This window comes from Onychostruthus taczanowskii, unplaced genomic scaffold, assembly GCF_017590055.1.
Source record: "Onychostruthus taczanowskii isolate IOZ18803 unplaced genomic scaffold, ASM1759005v1 scaffold5, whole genome shotgun sequence".
NCBI classification, from domain to species: Eukaryota; Metazoa; Chordata; class Aves; order Passeriformes; family Passeridae; genus Onychostruthus; species Onychostruthus taczanowskii.
The window spans coordinates 3,290,048-3,309,069 of record NW_024502568.1 but is presented as its reverse complement, the minus strand read 5'-3'; the positions used below and the strand labels follow the sequence as shown (position 1 = coordinate 3,309,069).

General features: G+C 40.8%; 1 protein-coding gene across 3 annotated transcripts in view; it reads right to left on the bottom strand.

Moving 5' to 3' along the window:
• Positions 1-1,313: 1,313 nt before the first annotated feature.
• HECTD2 (HECT domain E3 ubiquitin protein ligase 2) overlaps positions 1,314-19,022 on the bottom strand; it is a 55,494-nt gene continuing 37,785 nt past the window's right edge. The window contains exons 21-26 of one of the 3 annotated variants that reach the window (XR_005953481.1): positions 17,906-18,011; positions 13,792-14,014; positions 13,077-13,222; positions 7,193-7,363; positions 3,566-3,874; positions 1,314-2,614 (exon numbers count right to left, since the gene is read on the bottom strand). The gene's annotated coding sequence lies outside the window, so the exon portion shown is untranslated. The remainder of the gene's footprint in view (positions 2,615-3,565; positions 3,875-7,192; positions 7,364-13,076; positions 13,223-13,791; positions 14,015-17,905; positions 18,012-19,022) is intronic. The other 2 variants (XR_005953482.1, XR_005953483.1) reach the window with 2 other exon arrangements.

The window sequence follows — 19,022 nt, the reverse complement described above, 5'->3', positions numbered from 1 at the left end:
TCCTCTCCTTTGGATGCTAGAAAACAAACAAACAAACAAAGAATTCCAAAAACAGTGTTTCTTTTAATAAGGGAGAGAGTTCATGTGAAGGCAATATGATATGCTGTAAGAAACACTCATTCTCTCCACAGAAAATGAAGAAAGAACCATTGAGAAAGTAGCATTCAAGAAGTGCTTTTTTACAACCCTGTGCTAGCCTCACTGCTTCCTGAGAAACATCTTTCTGGGTAGTTCTCTGAAGAATTCATTATTCCACCCAGTGACTTCAATTTATTCCATATAAAGCAGTTATATTTGGAAAAGTTGCAGTCAAAACCATATGATGCCATCACTGATTTATGTGCATAGCAGCAACAATGAGTAACAAAGTTAAAAAGCAATAAGAGAGGTCTAGCAGATGGGCAAAACACAAAAATAACTGTTCTATTAAAAATGCAGATTCAGCAAACCACCAAACCCAGCAGATTCTTGGGAGTTTGGCTTTATTTGGGTTAACTAAGTAAATCTGCTTAGAATGTTGTTACACTATCGCTACACTACAGAGCATGGCCAAGGACAGTGGAACGTAATCTGGATATGAGAGGATGAGGATATCAGAGAGAAAAGGCAGAACATATTGTAGCTCAGTTGCACTTTGCCCCCATCACATAAACTTATAAATCCTTCTAGAAGAGCTGCCCTTTCCCACAATCCATGCTACTAAAACTAGATGCAGCAGTGGTATTTGTGTACACAAAGCCCTCAGCTACTGCTCCCCACATCAATCCTTCCCATTTTGTATGAAATTGCTTTTATTTCAGGAAACTAGGCTCAAACTCAGGGAAAAATGTACAATAATGCAAGTGTATAAAATACTGAACCATCTTAATGGGACAGGTAAATTTGGCAAATAAATTCTCATTAACAAGGTTTTGGGTCAACTAAGTTCCTGTTTCCTGCACTAGGATAGGAATTATTAGTTTAATAATACTTTTGTAATGGGGAGTGTGGCTTCATTATCACTGGGGAATCCAGTGCCATTGCCAGTACCAGCTTGGGAGAAGATTCTGAAACTCAGCAACTCCCTTATTTCCCGTATCCAAGAGCTTTGAACCTGCTCACAGATGGGTAACCTCTCCTTTTGATTAGAAAATGACAGTCACAGGGTTGACTCTGTGATAATAAAAGATGATTTTTAAGTGGATAGCCCTGCTGCACAATCCATTGCAATCTGAAAATGAAATTGAACGATTATGAGGACCATAGTTTTCTTGTACACACAGCTTCTCTACAGAACTAACATTTAATTATATCTTTTTATGCTAAAAAGATCTGAAAGTAGCTTCCAACTGCAATTATAACCTGTGGATGGCAGAACATATTTCCAGAGATAATCATCTGTTCTGGGCAGATAATGAGACTTTAATGGCCTGAGAACAAGACAGAAGTTTAGAAACACTTAGAGAAATAATTTCTAGCATGATGATTTCTCAACAACTCTAAATCAATCCAGATGTAAGGTGCATTTGCCCTGCCATCCTCCACTGCCTTTATGTTTCCTGCCTTCTGCTGGACCTGTGGAATCAGACAGTGACAGGAGCAGGACACTGTGAAACACAGCTGCAAACCAGGCTCTTTCTCAGCTGCATTCAGCAGACCAACAGTTTTGGTTACAGCAGTGCTTTTGAGCCATGTACAATCCCAGCAGTTCTTTGAATGCTGTAAATGAATAACCAGGCTTGTGCTGCAGCAGCAGCAGCTCAGGAGGGTGGGAGCTGCAGTGTGCTCACCCCAGCCTTCTGTGGACCCTAGAGCCCAGAGCTTGCAGCCTGGAGCCCTGTACCCACCAAGGAACTCCCAGCCTTGGGCAGAAACCCTCTGCACGACTGGGAGCAGGGCTGGAGGACCTGCCTGTTTGCTGCCAGCTATCATCTCTGAGCAAACTTTCTAACATGAAAACTCACAAAGAATAGGGCATTATAAAAAAATATGGCATGCAACTCATATAAGTAGGTTTAACCAGAAACAAAAACTGAATACTGTACGAATGAGGAAATTTTGGTCACAGGAGACTGTAGAGCACTTTTCTAAAATACGCATTTGTTGGCTATGGCTGTCTCAGTCTATTAATTCAACATTTTCTAAATTAGGAGGGATTTATATAAACAGAGTATGGTCTCTAAGGTGCTGTTTATGGTCTGTCTGGTATAAATATTTATGATCATTCTAAAAGTAGTGATTTTTCTAAAGTGTGCTTTTGTTTAATACAGCTCCTGAAAGTCTCTCTGGTAAATATGCAGTTTTGGTTTTTTATGAGAGAAACAGAGGCAACAGAGAAACCCACTGAAAATGCTCCTACAAAGGTGGCTAATCAGTGGAGGGTCCTTCTCAGCTGTGAACTGCAGACTCTCTGCTGTCTGAGAAGAATTCCCTCCTACACATTTTTCCCCAGGGCACGCAATCCTTTTCCCACGTGCCATGCAAACCTACCCATGCCACGCAGGAATATATATATAGGAACAGAGGGCTGGGAGGAAGTGCTGGAGCTGCTGCCTCCTGCAACAGAACACGTGTGATCACACGGAGTGCATCTGCTTACTCAGATCTGGTGTCAGAATGATAATTCATGTCCTCTCTGCAGAAATAAAAATAAACTGGGTTCAGGCTGAGTTCAACAATCTAAGGTTGCATATTAGCAGTTACCAATCTTCCTAGGAGGTGAGGCATTTTTCAAGTTCCCACTAAGAGGAAAGAAACCAGATAAAAGCCTGGTGCATGATGACGGCCGTGGTGCTCACAGTGACGTGACTCATACTCATTGGTCGTGACTTCAGTGGGCTTTTGTGAGCCGTGACTACAGCATCTTTTTGAAGGATTTCCCTGAGTCACTGGCCTGTGTATTACAGATCTATAGATCTGTGGAACCTGAGCAAGCTTATAGAATAGACTGTTCCTGCTCATGTACTGCATTATGAATTGTAAAGTGCAACTGTGGGTAGACTGTCAATTCACTTCTATCTTAATCTCTCTTTTGAATAACAAAGCTGTATTAAAAAGTTGTAACTATATCATTGCCAGATCTTGCAAATAAATTCTGCTCTTAGTATAGAATCACAAATAAGAATAATAAATGACTGAAAATTATTATGAACTTCTAAGCCCCTCACTAAATTCAGTCATCCAAACAGTGTCCCTTCTTCCTCTGCCTCTTTCCATTCTCACTATTCTCCCTTGTTACACAGCTAGGAACATGGATGTCAGAACAAGAGTTAAGCACATTTGCTATGGTCCTCCACTTGAACCACTTCAGCAAGTCTCAAACACAGAAAAAATTTGAAATAATTTATGACAATTTACCAGGAAGATGGAAAACTGGCAAACTGTAAAGAGGACAATCCAATGCTATAATTCAATCTGCAAAAGCTGACAAGATGAATGATGAATGTACTTTTACAATTGGGAATGAATTTGTCCAAACTCTGAGAAGTCAGGCAGTATTCATTGAAAGGGAAAGAAATGGGTTCTAAAAAGAATTTGAGGTCTGAGGGGATAATCAGCTGAACATTGTATTATTGTTGATAAATACCTGATAGTTGTGGTGAAAAGGAAAGAAGAATGAGTCAGACTCTTCTCTGCAGTGACAGGACTAGAGGCAAAACCTGAAACCTAGAAAATCCCCCTTAAACAAAAGAGAGCACTTTTTCACTGGGCTGTAGTGAAACACTGAAACAGGTTGCCCAGAGAGATTCTGGAGTATTCACCCTTGAGGATATTCAAAGCTGGACCAGGCAGAGCCCTGGACACTAGCCCTGGCTGCAGCTGCTCTGAGCAGAGGACTGACTTGACAGCTTCCAGAGTTCCCTGCCAACATCCACCTCTTGTGATTCTTCAGTACCTACAGAGAGATCAGAAATATGAGAATAGAAAGACCAGAAACTTATCCATGGGACAAGATTCAAGAAATAGCATCTGATAATAAATGCTTGAAGTTAATTGTGAAGTTTTGACCATTTCACTTGCTGGAGCAATTCACTAAGGACTATTGTGGACATTCCAACAATGCCAACTTTAAAACAAAATTAGATTTTATTCTAAATATAGTGATGGGACAAGGGGGAATGGCTTTAAACAGGAAGAGGGTCTTTTAGTTAATGGTTTATTCTATATGAAGCATATTCTTATACTTCATAAAACACATTCCTGAATGGGACCTATGTTCCAGGGAATTTAAGTATCTTGGTGCATCTTTCAGGTCATGATTTTCATTACATTCTTTTGGCCTGAGAAAATGGAAAAAAAATGAAGAATATATTCTTTTGTATAGCATTGTCACCATGTAGAAAAAAACCTCCAGTGAGAAGACCAGTGGATATGCTTTTTGAACACCATAAATATATATTTAAAGAAATAAAAATATTTTTGAAAAAGAAAATATAACAAAAGAAAGCCCTATGTAAGAAATATTTCTCCCTGAGTTGCCCTGCAGGGTTGGTCTCTGCAGGAAGAAAATATTGGTGTACCTCTTAGGCTGAGATTTTAAAAAGTTTTTAAGAAAAAAATCTCCCAAAGTACAGATGTAACCATGATGGACAGCTTTGGTAATACTTGTAAATTTGTGGAAGATGCGCCTACTTCCGTCTGCCTACAGAGGATGGTCAGGATGATGAGCACAGAACTGGAGCTCACAAAGATCTTTTGTATTCCAAACCAGCTCAGAACATGGGAGCACGTGCACCTGAGCAGCACAATTTCTAGCTCACTGTGTCACTGGGACAGCTGCCAGTGTATGCAGTGTGTGGCACATGATCAGAGTGCCTGAAGAGCCTGCCTCAGTTCAAACATTTATCTTGTAGATAGCTCCCTGATTGGGTCAGTGCAGCCTCTTTGTCCAGCTATAGTGTGCTGCAAACATTCAGGTTACAGCACCCATTTTACTGCATGCCCAGCTTCTGTGAAAAGCAGAAAATCCTTCCTATCCTTCCCTTTGACTGTGGCAATTTTCAGAAGTGAAGGTGGTGCATCTTGTCAGCATCTTCTGTGGGATGGCTGGGTAGTGACAGCCTGGGCTCCACACTGGCCTGACACAGACCAAGAAAGAGCTGGGGGCTGTTTTTCACAGCCTGCTGTCAGGCAGCCAGACCAAATCCCTTCCGACACAAAGAGGGCATTTTTAGAATAACTAATGTTCAGACAGTGACAAGCTAGACAAAGTGATGTGTTTCAGAAAATTGATGCTCAGGAAGGAAGATTGCAAATATCAGGGAAAGAGGATTCTCAGCTTTACAGAGCCATATTAAATATGTGCTAAATCTTTTCAAAATGAAAAGTAGTAAAAGTATGTTGGCTAAAACCACCCAGTATTGTTTGACCTTTCTTTCCTATAAGCAAAATCTTAGAGTTGAGCTGAGGCCTCTGTCATACAAAAAGATCTTGCTCCCTCTGGTATGTTACTCCTTTCTAGATATGGGGAAGATGCCATTTGTAGTCTGTGTGATTCCAGCCTTTCACCCTAATCAAGAGACCTGCCCATGAGATAGGACTGCATGGCAGATCCACATCCCCACAGAAAGCAAAGCTGTGCATTGCCAGTGCCTTGGAGCACTCTGGAACAAACCTCTGAATCTGCAATAACCAGGGCTCAGAAATGCCCAAAGCATCTCACCAGCCTTCCCCCCTACCCTTCAACTCAACATTGTTTAACAGAAAACCAAACAAAGACGTCAGGGCCACACAAAGAGAAATATGAAGAACGTTTCTCACAGTTACAATTGCAGGGAGTCCCAGATCCCTCCTCCCCAGTCCCCAGGCAAAGTGCCTGGAGAGGCTGCAGCAGCCCTGGCGCAAGAGTGCAGAAAGGGCACAGCTCGCTCTCTCACGTGAGCAAATTTCTAAATACCCACTGTGAGTAAATTAAATACCAACATTATTTGCTAGGGCTGGTGCTTTGTTTAAGTGATTCATCCACACAGTTCATTTTGTAAAAGAAGTGCAAATAAGCACTGCCATTTCTTTTTTAATCTGAATCTGATGACGGGCAGAGTCTGTACCAGTTTCCTCATCTGATGAACAGTAGGTCACCTGACCAGCACAAAATTAAAAGAGTACCTCACAACTTGTACAAAATGATTGTTGTTGGTGTTCTTTTAAAATTTTTCATTCCTTCAAGGAGAGGAGTGGAGAGATGAAAAAGAAAAATAGTTGCTAACTTATAAGGTTTGCTGTTTTTTTCAAAATGCACCAGCATCTTACAATCCATTAAAGATGAGGCCATTCAAATTTTGTACTAAAAAAGTTGCATTTAAGCCCTAGGGGAAATGCAATTTTTTTATCAGCCTTCATGTGTTTACTAATGTGCAGATATCTAAAAATATATATTTACCAATTAGATGTTACCCAAGTTTAATAGATCAGACAGAAACTGTAATGTCTGTTAAAATTTAACAGCCTTCTCCTAGCTTGTGTGGCTGCAGACTCTGAAGCCATGGACAGAATCAAGTAGGAGTTCTCTGGGACTCACCTGATTTGAGCACGGTTAGAGGGTAACCTTTGAAGGACTGCCAATACAAATGGTCCTTCCCGATAACATCTGCCTCGAGCATGTTGAAATGGCTCTTGGATCCAATTCACTAAAAAATTCTGTCCTCTGAGCACATTTCAAGTTAAAAAACCCCACAAAAACGATCAACAAAAATCCCATGGAATTTCAATGAAAAGTTTACTCTAATGATAGGTCTAGATTAGACCTAAAATGGGATTGCCAAAGCACTTTTCATGTTTTACTAAATAAAGATATTTACTCTATAAGGATGCTAATTAATAAATGTCTGATGGGCTGATTTGGATACTTCATGATGGGACAGAACAATCAACAGAAGAGTCTTTTCTCATTTAGTTTGCAAGTGCTGCTGAAATCAGAACACTGCCTCAGCTCTCCTAGGATGAATTTAGAGCAAAGAAGGTTGTTTGCAAAAACAGTTAGTTTTGCTTGCTGGAGCTGGGATGTAAAGGCACTGGTATTCTCATTCCCTCTTCTTCCTCCTTTCCCCAATACAGTAGTACCATTTCTTAGTATGCAGCTTATGCTGAAAATGCCACAGAGCCCAGATATGGACAACTACAGCTATGCAATAGAGAACTTTAGTCCACACAGCTTCCAAAGTCTCTTTTAGGTAGTATTTTGACAAATGGGAACCTGAATGTGCCCTGCACATACCTTGCTGTGCATCTAGGAAGGTGAAGGGAAACACTAGGTACATCTTTTTGGTCCATTATTCTTATTGTTTCTTCTAATATGCAGATTTAAGAAGGTTTTGTCTGGAAGCTCAGTAAAACCATTTATCTTCAACTGTGGCAGGATTTCCTGGACTTCTGAAGGTTGGTCCCCCTGCTTCAGGAAAAGGAGCAAGGTCAGGCACTTGGCAGTTTTCCTGTGTGCCATGCGTGCTTCCTCCCCATTCCCACCCTGACCTACTTTGGATAACCCTGAGGCACGTCAGCATTGCCTTGGGCTTTGTTTTTTCAAAAACACCACCTCAGATTGCCCTTCAAAAAATGACCCCCCTGACAGTTTCTCTTTAATGCCAGTACTTTAAGAGGTTACTTGTTGCCACTGTGAATGTCAGTATTCACCCCATCTATACTTTGACACAGATCTCTCCTGCTATCCTATTAGCAAAGTATTATCACATTTAAATCCAATTATCATTAATTCAAAAGACAGTCAGCAGTGAAAGCTCTTCTACGGTTTTAGAGGCTGCAAATAAGTGTCACCAGGTTCAACTTTTTTTTTTTTTTTTTTAATAATTAGGTGCTGACTTTATTCCCAGGACTGAGAGCATGAACTCCTCTAGCTGAGGCACAGGGTCCCTAGGCATCACCAAATTGTTACTGGGATCCCTGAAGCCCTGCAGCTAATTTCAGACTCTGTTACAGATGCCATGGAGCAAACTTCCAGCAGAATGGAGAACCTCTGTTTTCAGTAAATTAATTAAATTAACAGCTACCACCAAATTGTGTTAACACATACATAGTGCTTCAATTCCGTCTGCCTGGTTCAAAAGCACGTGCAAACTTGGATTTTAGGATATGACACTCAAAAAGCTGATGTAAGCATGTAAGTAGGTGGTAATAAAGCTGCAAGCTTTTGTTATGACCTCTGCAGCAGAAAGCAGAGACGACTTGTCTGGTTATGGGAGAAATACAACTCCTGACAAAATCCTATGCCATATATGAACTGCATGAAATAGTTCTGAAATGTGAGAACCTTCTTTTTCTTTATATATTTTAGAACATATTCTCCCACTAATATCTTCCATAAGCACACAGGACAACTATGCTGCAGCACAATAAACCATTTCTTGGCTCTGTGCTTTTTCTATTTCAATGCCCTTTCCTGGATTCTGGTCTCAGCTAAAAGAGATGGGTTGTTTCTGCATTTAGCAAACAAAAATGCAAGTACTCTGAAGTTTAATAAACTAAATTCATTTCATGAACTAGAGACCTTCTCTTTCTCTCCTGCCTCCTCAAGCAAGCTTTTCAACTGGCTTCTAAGCAAGTGTTCAAACCTCTTTAAAAGCAATACGGTAAAAAAACTAAATCAAAGTGGCTTTCACTCTCTCTTCATACCTGCTGCTTTCCAGAGAGCTGGTATGTGGACCAGTAGATTCACTTTCTGGACACAGAAAACACAAACTCCCCTGCAAACAGCTGGAGTGCTGCCTGGTGTCACAGACAACCTCGTTCACGTGATGCAACCCCTAGCTCTCCTCCACCGACACTGGAACCAACTCTGGGTAGTTACACTAAATAAAATCACACTAAATATTTTTTTTCTGTTATGTTTAAGCCATGAACATTTATATCCCAGAGCTACACAGCTGTGATATGAACTCGGACACAGAAAGGATCCACGCCACCACAAACACAAACATTAAGAGTGATGCTGCTCTGGTTCTGGCTCTATTAAACCCTCCTTAGGGAATTCTGTGACTACAAAAAGGGAATTTCATGGTGTCAGTGTTTCTAGGAGCTGTGCTGGGGTCACAGCAAGTGGTGTGCCAAACAGTGAAGACCTGACCACACCTCACCAGGTGAAGGGCTGTTGTGGTAAGGAAGTGGTGGCAGACAAAAAGCAACTTGGTAAAAAGGAACAAGAGCAGCACTCTAGCACCCTGGCACCTTGTTTTGTCCCAGGAATCACAGAAGTTGAGGCTGGCTGCAAGTTTGTGGTATTATTATGCCTCACAGTCTCTCACAGACTCAGGACATTACCCTACTTGCCCTCTGCATGAAGAAACAAAACAGTCCTGAGATTATGTTGGTTCTAGCAAAAACAACCATCATATATAGAGACATGAGCTGCACTTTCTTAATCTGCCAATGCAATGCTAATAGTCCTGGAGACTACTGTCCTGGAGAAAAATTTCTTTGGAAATATGAACACCCTTCAGCTTAAATATGGTGAAGATTTTGGAAAATAATGATTCCATGCATAAATGAAGTCTGATGTTTCAATAATACTTTTAAAGAAGATAAATATGGATCAATCTTGGTGGAAGGTGATCAAGAACAACTTATTTCTTGTGAGGGAAAGTGGGCTGCTCTAATACTTTTCAGCATAACTCTTTATTGATGCTATCAGCTTTCAACAACTGACTAGAAGTTGTGGGTTTAGCACCCCTCAATCATAAAAGCATCAGTGCCACACTCTTTCAAGAAATTGCAAAGAATGCCCAGAAACACAGTTTGTTTCTTAGGCTGTGATGATGTTATTGGGAGTAGGCTGAGATAGATGCAGAGAAACATGAAACAACCATATAAAGGCAAAGAAAGTCTGTTGTAATCACTGGCTAAGTTAAATGTGTATTTGTAAAAAGCATGTCAACTCAGCCAACAGAAGCTGGCAGCTATGTGTGTGCAGCTAGTTTTTCCAAAGGAAGGCCAAAGCAAAACTAGAGTGTTTGTTCTGGCATCAAGACAGTCTCACCCCAGCTGAAATCTCAGCTATGTTTGTTCTAAGTTCAGCATTATCTTAATTCTACTCAGTGTATTATTATTCTTTTCAGATACACAGGCATTCTTGAAACAAATAATAATCTGCATTCAGAAGTAATGTTTTTGGGGAGGGTTAGTTCTGGTAAGCAGTGAGCAAGCAAAAAGGCAGCCACAGTCTGCTGTCCTTCAGTATCAGGAGCTTTTATAAAATCCTGCACTGCTCTCACTTTTTTATATGGAAAAAAATGAAGCATAGGGAGATAATCTGGTGTACTGTAGGGTCAATAATTACCAATATTGTTGCACCCTCATTTGAGAAAATTGACAACATACCATAATTCCCAGGTAAAGGCTCTGGTTTTCAAACCAGAGCAGTAACAAAGCACACCAATGTTTGCAAAAATCATGCCACACACAAACTATGCAGCTCAGGGAATGAGTTGGCTGTACTAAACCCAAAAGCAAAATAATCACATTAACCTTATCAGAGAGAGGTCTGTGGCTGCCTCCAGTTACACAGGCATTATCTGGAGGAGTTGTCTGGGACCTGCAATGTGATGGGAAGAGCATCACTGGAGTCTTGGAAAGAGCTGTGGAGAGTGAGTGGAACATTGCTGTGGTTGGGCTGAGTTCCTGGGAAAGGGACAGAGCTAAAGAGACCCCCACACTCTACTGAAGGTGGGTGGGTGCTGCTGTGTGCAGGCTGCAGGTGGTGGAGGCGACACCTGCCCCAGGAGCTGTGGGTCTGCTCACCAGACAAAGAGGGGCTGGCAGGCCTGTGGGGTGCTGGTGATCGTGCCTAAACCTGGGTGAGCATCAGCTGTGGTCACACCAGGAACAGCCTGGTGTCCCCAGGCTTGACCAGGACTGCTCCTGCACCTCCTGGCTGGCAAGGAAGGATAGTATGGAGCCAGCAAGCTCTGCCCAGATCCAGGCTCCATGGCCAATGTGCCTTGTCTGCTCCCCATGCCCTGCAGGGCTGCACCTGGGTGCCAGGTGCTGCCTGCCCTGGATCACACAAAAGCTCTGATACAGGGCCAGGTGCTCTGCACAAAAGTCCTTTCCAGATCTCTGGAGCTTCAGGCCAGTTCCTTCATCACAAAAACCTCTTAATTTTCTATCAAATCACTTGCACTTACTCTCTAAGGTGTATGACTGTCTGTAAGAAGGAAAAAAAGAACAGGAAAAATATCAAAAGAAACCTAAAAATTTTAACTACTTTATGGAAAAATTTCAAAGAATACAAAAATGAAGCCTGAATTTTATAGAAAGAGTCCCACAGAAATTATAATGTGAAGTCTAAATAATTTTATCAAGAATTTTTACTTGTTCTTTTCATCTAAGCCTGTATTCAGGCTAGAGATTTTTGCAGCAAGCCTTAGAAGTCCATTTATAAAGCAATACATTATCATTTGGACCTTACATAATGATTTCCAGAGGAATCATTCCTTCTGAAAATCAGCAATTTCATATTTGAATAAGAGTTCACCTTGAACATTCATTATTGTTTTTCTAACTGAACAGTTTTACAAAAGATTCTTTTGGCACCTTGCAAATGCACTTCAGTGAAGTACTGCAAGATAGGAAAGATAATTACCTTTGGATCTGCCCATTAAAGACATCTGCAATGGGACTGAATGTTGTCATCTAAGTTCCCACAAACATATTTATGCCTCATAGCAGGAAATTAGTTACATTTAGAGCTAGATTTGTATCCTTATTCATAAAATGCAAGCTGTGATGAAACTATTAGGGACATTAGTAACTGCCAGTCCCAATATATCAGTGGATGCAACAATCTACTATTCCTAGGTGGGAATTTAATGGCCTGCTAGGTTGACATAACCACATAGAGTAGTCTAGCTGCTGGAAAGAAGGACTTTGATATCTCAGTGGTTCATAAGAGACTCATCTCCCAGAGAAGGCAGACACACAAAATGTATCACAGCCTGAGTTTAAAATATGATATAATTTTGTAAATTGTATTATCCAGACTTATCATGCATGTATCAGCTTTGAATTTAATCTTGGCATTAGCTGACTATTCCCCAGAGACGTACCTTGCCAAGAAGATGTACTTTCATTACTTTCCTATTTGATTTTTATAATACTAATCCCGAGGCAAGCCTGAAAAAGCAGAACAGTGATTAAATCCCCATCTGGTTTTGCAGAAAGTTTGTGGAGGTTGGAAAAGGGCTTAGGAAAGGATAATTTACAACAGATACATAGCTTTCAGATCAGATTTAGCAACATGACCAGCCTTAGGGAAACAGGACAGGCCTTGCTACTGAAATCCTTGCAGATTTATTGCTGTATTCATGACCTTACAATTGGCATGAGATGCTGCCTCTTGCCATCGGCTGCTCAAGATGCCGATGCTCTGGCCTCAGCAGGAAACTGGCTCGCGAGGGGTGAGCAGGCTCCTACCATGTGCTGTGGCTCATGTGGAAGATGAACCATTTCCATTTGGTAGTTATGGTGGGGCTTTTTCTTTGGGTTTTTGTTTGTTTGTTTTCTTGTGTTTTGTTTGTTTTGTTTTGTTTCCTGGCACCTGATAGATGAGTTGGCTTTTGTAATCTTCTGCATCCTGCAATCACTCGCTGTCTTACTGAACTGGTAACAACACAGGACTTGGGAATGCGTGGGGGAAGAAAGGGGTACTTAGTACCTTGCCTGCCATTTCCCTTTGCCTGCTCATGTTCAGAAGTCTGACTACAGCAGAAAGAAGTGTGTGAGGAGTGGCCTCAGCCAAATACACTTTGCTCATGGAGGCTCAGCGGCAGTTGCTGTCATAGACAAGGTCTAGTGCAGACCTAAATTCACAAAATCAGGAATTTTAGGTAAAAAGAACATAAACTCTGGCTTCTTTTGCTTCATTCCCCATCTCCCTGCAAGCTGCTGTGCTCACCTTTAAGAGAAGCGTCTGCAATGAGACATGACAGTGAGAGTATTGGAAGGGTGCTCAAGAATAGTCTGAAATAGCGTTTTTGCTTGCCGGAAGCATGCCTGTGATTGCCAAGTCATGCTCACACACTACTACTAACAAGAGCCTTGTTACTGAGAGGGCAGGCTGATAGCCTTGGCACAAGAAGCTGTTCCTTCACCTGCAAATCCAGTCCAGCTCACAAAGAGGCTTTGGCTCCATCCTGGAGAAGCAATGCTGGGTCCCTCCCCTGTGGACTGTTACCAGAAGACTTGAAAGAGCATAAACAAGGGAAATTATCTCCTTCTCAAAATCAGCAATTTCACCCTTGAAGAAGAGACAGGTTACCTTTAACAAAGTTAAATTATATAAAGGTAAATTAAACTATAGTTCCATTTGAACAGTTTTGTGAAACTGTAGGACTGGGACAGCCCTCTGCCAGGAGAAAGCTCCTGCTGATGAACCACTCCACTGGTGGGGGCCAGAGCCCACAAACCCAGCTTTAGAGAGCGAGTGCCAGACACCAGGTTACTCTAAGTAGTCTGATGTCCACAATGCACAAATCACATGGACAAATCCCAGCATTAAGTGAAAGCTCTACTGTGCTTCAAGAATGCATTATATTTAAAAGGTAGAGGTAATTAGGTGGTGAATTGGAATTAGATAAAGACAACATTAAAAAATGTTAAAAATTTGATAACACAAGACTGTGTATGCTCCTGCAGAGGAAATACTTTCAGGGTTTCTAAGAACAGATTTTTTTTTTTAAATTTTTTTTTTTTTAACATCCTAAAGTGTCAGCACTCTTTTGGGCAAAAAACTCCATCACACTGAAGTGAAGATTTATGTTGAGATAAAGCCTTAGGGGCAGAGTCCTGCCTAGTGTGAACTTGCACCTTTAGAGGAGGCTCCTTGCACCTTTTGAGGATGGCTCTGCTTGTTTGAATAGATGTCTTTCTGCTAATACTCCGAATCACAGCTCTTGGTGCTGACAACATACGTGACTCCAGCAAGCTCTCCACATGATCTCTGTGTCAACCTATCAACAGCATTTCTTGCCTTGGACTGACTCAAAGTTCTTCAACAGCTTTAGAGAACAACTGGCAAACACCTCATCTCCTATTGAAACAGAGAGAAAAACAGCAACAGATCAAGTGAGTAGGGGACAAACACCCAACTATTTCAGAATAAATTAAAAAAAACCAGTTAGACTGGAAGAGTAGTCTCTTTTTGTTGTTGTCTTTGAAGTATTTCCAAAATGTGATTGTGATGAAGTTAAAGGTGATGAGTTATACAAACTCATGTTGAGACACCAACACAAAAACATACTTGCAGAAACTGCAAAGGTTATAAACATTCTAGACAATGATTTACTTTATTCATTCACCCTCATCATTCCAAGCTAAACATTCAAAAATGGCCAACAGTTTTGCAAGAGAGTCTTTGTAAGGAAGGCACTGCCTGCAGATCAGTGCCAGGTCTGTACCCCCTGCAGCAGCCACATCCTCGGGGCAACTGCACCCAGTGAGGCAGAGTCCTGGAAGGGAATGGATGGTCAATCAAACTCACCTCAGGCACAATTTCATCTAGACCAGGGGAGTTATACTTGCATCTGAGTAGGCACAGTTAAGCCCAAACACAGAATTTGAGCAGCTAATTTATGATATTAATTCTCAAATGAACAGGATGCATGTAAAAATGTTTAAATGTATGCTGTATAAATACCCATGGGAAACAGACACAAAAGTGCTCATGCTGTTTTTCTTTTTTCTTCATAGTATATTCAGAACCACAGTGCTCCTGCAGCTGATTATGGTCTCTCCCACAGATTGGAGAGTTTTAAGCCCATTTCAATCTACTTTCCTCGTCTTGACAAAAATCAGTTCACAAAAAAATGAGAAGTTCCTTGAGAAATATGCATAATATTCGGTGCAATAGTACTTCAAGGCAGAGGGGAAAACCTACAGGAATGCTATTTACCTGAAAACAAACACCTCCTCAATTAAAATGGAAAGTTTTTGTGTTTCAAGGATTTATAAGAAGTAACTTAATAATAAGGCAATTTAGGAATATACAGAGGGGATAATAGCTGTGGTTTTGGCATGCTCTGTGCTTTATACAAACATCTGCAAAACATCGAAATTTGATAAAGGGGAAAGTATTAGAAAATAAAGATTGAAATACGCCTTTTCATTGTGCAGATTGCAATTCTATGCACAAAGTTATGATTTCCATAAATAAGGAAAGAATGATGAAGTTGTTAAGTTTGGGGAACATATTTTGTAAACCACTGAGTATATAAATAGTTGTATTAAAGTCTTTGCCAATCAAGTTGTCAAACTGAAATTCCTACAGTCAAAACTTGAGTTCTGTAATGACAGCATTTTTACAAGTTGGTAAGTATGGGATTCATCCAAAGCCTTCTGCAATCAGTGAACATTTTCATGGGCTTGAATAAGTACTTTAACAGGATATGCTCCATAATGCAAATGACACAGCATTCTCAACACCTATCTCTGCAAAACTGCTCAAAGCTTTATAATAAAAATGGATTATTTTCAGCTTAGAATTTTTCAGCACATTAAAAATTCAAAGTCTCATTTTGGCTCCAAATGCATATTTTTCAAGATAGTATTTTTCTAAGCTTTCTGTATTTCATTTATCCACATGAAAAAAAAACTCAGCTAATGAGTAGAACAGAGAACCAAAAGTCATGAAATCCAGGTTGGGTTCAAATCTAAACATGATTTTGTGCAAAACAGTCAAAACAGTTCAGTGATGGAATTTCAAAGTGCCATAGGCATACTGTTCTCCACCACTTGAAATGCAAAGATTTTTCTACTAACAAAATCTGCAAAAAACAATTAAACTTCTTTTTTCAATTATCTGCAACTCAATAGAGAGTTTTGCAGAAGAAATAGCCTAGAAAGCATTCATAAATTTTCACTGGGTGGTATGGCTTTTGCAAATACCCACTAAAAAAATCATATATACAAATCCCCCCATATGTTGTAGAAGTGGAAATTTTAGGATGCCTTAAATCTTGCTTGTTCACACAGAATTACTATGCAGTGTGGGATGTGGACTTGAATATTAAAAAGTAACAGTAAGAATTGGTGATAAGGCCTCTTTCTCTCATAGAAGAAAGCAAACTGGCATGAGGAAATAAATCCCACACCTGATGTGAAGGGCGAATGAGTGTGGGAGCAGAGGTTCCCTGCCTGCTCCATTTACAGGCTATTGAGCTCAAGGCCTGACCCAACACCAGAGCTCCCCAGAGAGAAGGCAGTTACTCCAGAGAAAAGAATCCTTTCAGTGCTTCAGAATCCAGGCTTGAGGTTTATGAAGGCTTGAAGGCTAAATGCAGCCTGGAGATTGTAGTGCTGATATCAGGATAAAACCATGCAATTTTCAGAGATCTATAATAAAAAAAGAAGTTTGTTCCATGTAATAACTGGACAATTTCACAGTATTCTCTGTATTTTGAGCCAATAAAGTATTCCTGGCTTGGTATTTTTGCACATTGCTCAGGAAAATTGCACACTGAGACATGAAGCAGAATGGTAATTTAGTTTTTAGACTTAACAGACTTTCCAGAATACTTTCCTATTCTTGGCCCTTTTTGTCCATGGTTCACACCTGGCTTGTGAGTAGGAGGGAGGCATGACTCCTGAGCATGATTGATATTTGGTTCAGCTAACAAATCATAAGATTTACAGGAAGCAAAGATTATTATCAAATCACACAATCATAGAATGGCTTTGGTTGAAAAGGACCTCAAAAATCATCTAGTTCCAAACTCTTTGACATGGGCAGGGACACCTTCCACTAGACCAGGTTACTCACAGCCCTATTTAGCCCAGTCTTGGACATCTTCAGGGATGGGGAGCACACAATTTTTCAGGGCATCCTGTTCCAGTATCTCACCACCTTCACAGTGAAGAATTTCTCCCCAATATCTAATCTACCCTTCCCTTTCTCAGCCTAAGGCCAATTCCTCTTGTCCTAACCCCTCATACCTTTGTCAAAGGTCCCTCTCCAGCTGCTTTGTAGCCTCTCAGGTACTGTAAGGTAAGGTCTTCCTAGCATCCTCTCTTCTCCAGGCCGAACAGCCCCAACTCTCTCAGCCTGTGTTCATAGGAAAGGTGCTCCAGACTTGAGATCAGCTTAGTGGCCCTTCTCTGGACTTGCTCCAACAGGTCAACGTCCTTGTGTTGGGACCCTCACCCCTGGACAAAGTACTCCAGGTGGGGTCCCAAGATAAATCAAAATAAAAGTGCAGTGGGGGCTATTTTATTTTCCTGAGGTGAGGAAGTAGAAGGCCATGGTTCCCCCGAAGCAGAAACGGAGCTTTTATTCCACTTGGAGATGTTTAACAAGAGCAACTGCAGAAGTTAAAAGCTCATGCAGCACTCATGACAGTGGGAGAACCCTGTTCTCTGCGAGTGACTCAGGGTGCTCACCTGGAGGAGGAGAGGACCAGCCTCCTTCTGCCTGATTCAAACCACAGATTTAGGAACTCAAGGATTACCAACAACAAAAATTTACGTCCTGTCTTCAGAATGCCAATTCCTCCCCCACTCCCACTGGTAAATGCTCTGACCATCTGAGTGTTGAATGGGACAGATGGAAAAACATGACATCTTTCTCACTTTGTAAATAAAATATTTCTCCCCACAAAGCTCATTAGTTGAAATTAGCCATTAAATTTTATCAGCAACTGTGGATCAAATGAAAACCTCCAGTAGGGTCTGAATGCACAAGAGATAATTACTATAGGTTTGAATAGCTGCAAGCATGAAAAAGCCTGCAGCTGTAATTTATGGATTCTTGATTTATAAAATGTAATTTCTGACATACATTGTATATATCTGTATTTATCTTACTGCAAAAATCAGGCACCTTTGCTACAAAAGTAAGTAATTGGTGAAATAAGCACTTACACTACTGGCTAGATGTAATAAGGAAGGTCAGGAGCAGTTACAAAGTAGAACATTGCCCTAGAGTTACCTCGGTGTTTAATTTCCTTCAGCCAAAGCCAGCCTGTGTCCTGCTTATGGGCAGTCTGGCAACTCCACCAACAAATCCACTGAAACAAAATCCAAATCCAAAAAACCTAAAAAAGGTAGACAGATGGTGGGGATTTTTTTAATAATTATTTTCTTAAAAATAAATGGCTAGTATTTGACCTACTAATCCTATCAATTTGGTAACAAGCCCACATTTCAAATTTATTTGCTCACCTCCACTTATCAATTTCTAGCAAAACCTGTTTGAAAAAGATTGAGAAATCATGAATGGAATACAGAGCCAAGATACTGGTGAGCTTCAGCTGTGATCTAGCCTTCACTGACTGAGTGACACAAACAAGTGGCAATGACTTCAAAGTGAAAAACTGGGAAGCATTCAGAGCTGAAGGGAAGGGCTGAACCTGGCTCGCTGCTCTGCCAAACCCTGCTGCAGCCTCTCTGCTGGCTCAGCAAACAAGGTCTCCCACCAGCATTGATCAGGCTGGCTTAAAAACAGGTCCCTCTAGACAGACTTGAGAGGGATACTGGTAAACTCTTCAGCTTTCTACATATTGTTGAAAAGGCTGGGATGTCATATGGTCCAAGACAAGCTTTGGCTTCTTTCTTACCTCCTAAGTAGGGCTCGTTTGCTCAGTTCTGACATTCAATGCAGGAGAAGCCCACTACTAATAGAAATTAGGTAAGCATGGGCTATGACAAGGTCAGTAGAGAAAAAAGCAAACATCCCCAAGGTAATTCAAATAATAAGCTAGTGGCAACAAAAAGGAAGAGCAGATTGAGTTATAACGACTGATCTGCAGCTTGTAGTGTTATCCCTCAGGGATTTTTGTTCCGGGATATCTTCAATATGTAGTGTCTGGCTAGCTCCTCAAAAATGAGAGAACAGCACAGCAGTTCTCTCCACTTCCCTCTGCCATCACCTTGAACCCATTGTTTTTAATCTGCCTTTCTTTTTCTTCTTAAGAGGCAGAGACACATTTACAAGTTGCACCTTAGAGAAAAAAGTCATTATCCTTTTGCAGCAGCTTTATCTATGTGTTCTTCCTTAATATTAGAATTACTTTGATTTATGAAGATGTGCTGCAAATAGAGGATTG